At 52.7% G+C, this 4,188-nt stretch overlaps 1 protein-coding gene across 3 annotated transcripts in view; it reads left to right on the top strand.

The window, feature by feature from the left end:
* Positions 1-4,188, top strand: part of LOC118735168 — a 136,152-nt gene that overhangs the window by 7,631 nt on the left and 124,333 nt on the right. The window lies entirely within an intron of this gene.

Raw genomic sequence — 4,188 nt, 5'->3', positions numbered from 1 at the left:
TTTTTTTTGTTGAACGCGATGGTGGCTCAGTTCTACCGCCTTTCGCACACTTCTTTCGAAGTTGAGGGCCCCTTGTTTCTGGAATACATCTGAAATGAAATGCAAAAAGATATCTTATAAAAATAGCTTTTCTTTGGTAGATTAAAGAAAGTACCTCGCAGAATATTATTAATAATATTAAGTTTATTAAGCGCCCATGTCCCGTCCCAATTGTAGTTGTGAAGCAGGTCATCCGTGAAGATGCCGCGAATGACAGTGCCGACATCTTCTGATGTCCCCTTCATTTTGTTCAAATACGAAGTCTATAAAAAAAGAAAAGCACTGTCAGTTTCACTCCACCCACGCTCAATGAGAAATGAATCATCTGAACATATGGATGATCCGGGCTCAGGAAGCACATTTTCACCGACGCTTGGGGTAGAAAGGCAACCACTTCTGTGGGCTCAAGTATTACATCTCTACCTGGTTTTAATAAAGAAGCACCCGCAGAAGTGGATGCTCCTGACTCCCAAACCAAATGACCACCATTCATTCCCACGACAGCCGGCTCTACGTACCGGAATGACTCGGGTTTCACCCGACCAAGGGCTGTTGTTTCGGCGATCTAACCCCGTCTAGATTGGCGATACCCATTAATCATTATCCGTCCATGGAGCAATACCTTGCAGCCGGATTGCTCCGCATCCTTCTTCTCCGGGCGGGCGTAGAGCCCAACCCCGGACCTGAAATTTACTTCTGCTGTGTTTGCCAGAATCGACTCCACCCGAACTCCACTTCGGTTAGGTGCAACTCCTGCAACGGGTGGAGTCACCTAAGAACCTGCTCTGGCCTTAGGTCTCACCGGGAGTGGACCACAAACTTTGTGGCTCCCTGTTGCTCAAGCCAAATGGCACAATCAGCCTCCACGGCTACCCACTCGCGTAATGCACGGGTGCGACCTAGCACCCGAAGAGCCTGCACGGCCCCTAGAAGCTCCCCTGAGCAACAGCAAACCTCCCAACACACCCCTCCCACACAACCTACCGGCCGGTCCCACTCGCGAGCGCGAGCCAACCAGCAGCTACTGGTTGCCCACACCATCTGCTCCGTGTGCCAGAGCAGAATATACCGGAATGTGACATCAGTCAAATGCAACACATGCCTTGGCTGGTGTCACTTCCGGCTATGTTCTGGTCTACGCACCACTCGCAAATGGACTACAAACTACAGCGCCCCTTGCTGTAGTGCACCGCCGACGCAGACAACAACGCCCATATCGCAGCCACCTACCCAGGCTGGTAGGGCAAGGTAGGCCCCACACTTCTCTGACCCCCCGTATCGCGACCAGCCTCCCAAGGCACATAAACGTACTCCAACTCAACTGCAACGGACTCCAGAGCAAGATTGAGGAGATAGCAGTCTTCATGGGTCGGCACGGCATATTGATAGCTGCGGTCCAAGAAACGAAGTTGCACAGCAACTCAACTCTGTTGGGTTGCGCCGCCTACAATGTGCTCCGTAAAGATCGCGAGCGAGATAATGGTGGTGGACTAGCGTTCATTCTACACCACACAGTGCAGTATCGGCTAATCGAAGAAGACATCGACCCAAGGGACACTACCCTAGAATGTCAGGGCATAGCTGTCCGGTCAGGCGATGTCGAGCTCGAAATATTTAACGTGTACATACCCCCCTGTCACCTGCTGCCCGGCTGGATATCTCCCTGACATAGGTGCGCTACTCAGAGGCGAAAACCGATTGGTAGTAGGTGACTTCAATGCGCACCACGATCTTTGGCACTCAAGCCTGGCCAATGATCGGAGGGGAAACAGTTTGGCTGAGCAGATAGACGATTCGACATTCTGCACCATGAACGACGACGCCCCCACCAGGATTGTGGGCAGCTGCAGCAGCTCGCCAGACGTAACAATTGCTAGCGCTGGTCTGATAAATAGCATATCATGGCGACCTATGCTAACGTTAGCATCGGACCATCTGCCCATAATCATCTCGATCAATAAGCCCACCGACTTTGCTCCCGCGGATCACCGAACCTACACCAACTTCAACAAAGCTGATTGGAACGGCTTCGCGGAAGTTACCGAGAGCAGCTTCGCCGCCCTCCCCACACCCACAGACGTACATGCTGGCGAACGCCAGTTCCGCAAGGTAGTCACAGCCGCAGCAGCTCGCTTCATACCGTCCGGACGCATCGCGGAAGTCCGCCCAAATTTCCCGGCTGAAGCAGCTGTACTAGCAAATGAGCGTGACCACCTACGCCAGGTCGACCCCGGGGACCCTCGCTTGAGGGAACTTAATTTGGAGATTCGGCAACTGGTAAATCAACACAAGCGGACAAAGTGGGAAGAGCACTTGAAGGCCTGTAACTTCACCTCTGGTGTGAGTAAGCTCTGGTCAACCGTGAGGTCCTTGTCCAACCCGACGAAGCGTGATGACTGAGTGGAAATTTCATTCGAAGGTCACGCCTCATCGGACCCGAAGAAATACGCGAACTATTTCAGTCGGCAATTCACACTGCATCCTTCGGTAGACAAGGCCAAACGTCGAGTGACCAGGAGGCTGCACAAACTGCCCAAAAACGATGCACCACTTGTTTTCACCAGCGGTGAAGTAAAGGGGGCCATCGGGAAGGCGAAAGCCTCCAAAGCCATTGGACCCGACGGAATCTGTATGCTGATGTTGAAACATTTGGGGCCTGTGGGGGTAGCATACCTCACGGAGGTCCTCAATTTGTCTATGACCACTCTCATCATTCCTGATGTGTGGAAATCAGGGAGAGTGGTCCCACTGCTGAAACCGGGGAAGCCCGCCAACAGAGGAGACTCTTATCGCCCGATAACGCTCCTTTCCCCGGTCGCGAAGACACTTGAGGCCCTGCTGCTCCCATACTTCACCTGCCACCTAACCCCAGCGAAACATCAGCATGGCTTCCGTAAAGTGCACAGCACAACAACAGCACTTAACGCCATAAACACCCAGATAACCCGCGGCCTAAATCGAAACCGCCCCTGTGAGAGAACTGTCCTAGTAGCGCTGGACTTGTCAAAGGCGTTTGACACCGTCTGCCATTCCACGCTGCTAGAAGACATTGAGGCCTCCTCTCTCCCACAGGGACTGAAGCGATGGTCGGCGAATTATATGAGTGGTCGGCAATCATCAGTAATCTTCAGAGATCAAACCTCGAAACCTAGAAGAATAAAACAAGGGGTTCCACAAGGTGGTGTTCTCTCCCCCTTACTTTTTAACTTCTATATCTCGAAACTCCCCCAGCCACCTGAAGGAGTTTCCCTGATCTCCTACGCTGATGACTGTTCGATTTTGGCGTCTGGGAATGGAATTGATGACCTCTGCTCAAAAGTAAACGGCTATCTCTCCAGCCTTTCTCGCTTCTTCACTGCAAGGAGCGTAACCCTCTCCCCAACGAAATCAACGGCGACCCTCTTCACCACCTGGACGAAGGAGGTCAGGCTTGAATTAGGCATTCACGTCGACGGCACACCAATACCGACGGTGAACAACCCGAAAATTTTAGGGGTTACCTTTGATAGCCTGCTCTCTTTCTCCGCGCACACAACCGCAGTTGTCAACAAAGTACAGAGCCGCAACAAGGTCCTCAAGTCGCTCGCCGGCAGCACTTGGGGCAAAGACAAAGAAACGTTGTTGGCAACATACAAGGCAATTGGCCGAAATTATGTTGCGCCAGTTTGGACGCCGGGGACTAGTTGGACGCAGTGGACGAAGCTACAGACTTGTCAGAACGCCGCACTCCGGACAGCGACTGGGTGCCTTCTGATGACGCCTGAGCATCACCTACACAGTGAGGCCCAAGTGCTCCCCGTAAGGGAACACAACAAGATGCTCTGTAAGCAGTTTCTTGTGGGGTGTCACAGAAGTGAACACCCCAACAGACCACTGCTGGAGGAGGAGCCTCCGCCCAGGCACGTCAGGGGGCACCTATTCATGTACAAGGACGCAGTCCAGACCTACACAGTCCAACCACTGGACCCAATGACGTACAGACGAGCGATTAACGACATTCATAGGGAGTCTGTCTCCACCTACCTCGACTCCCGGCCTAGGAATGTCGTTATCGGAGCCCAATCACCACCTGTGGAAGAGACGGAGCTTCAGTTACCTAGAAAGACCCGCGTTACCCTGGCTCAGTTACGGTCTGGATATTGTAGCCGC

The sequence above is a fragment of the Rhagoletis pomonella genome, unplaced genomic scaffold, assembly GCF_013731165.1.
Source record: "Rhagoletis pomonella isolate Grant_MI unplaced genomic scaffold, Rhpom_1.0 Rhpom_scaffold_00003, whole genome shotgun sequence".
Lineage (NCBI taxonomy): Eukaryota > Metazoa > Arthropoda > Insecta > Diptera > Tephritidae > Rhagoletis > Rhagoletis pomonella.
Note: the sequence above shows the minus strand (reverse complement) of the source record. Positions and strands in the feature narration are given on the sequence as shown.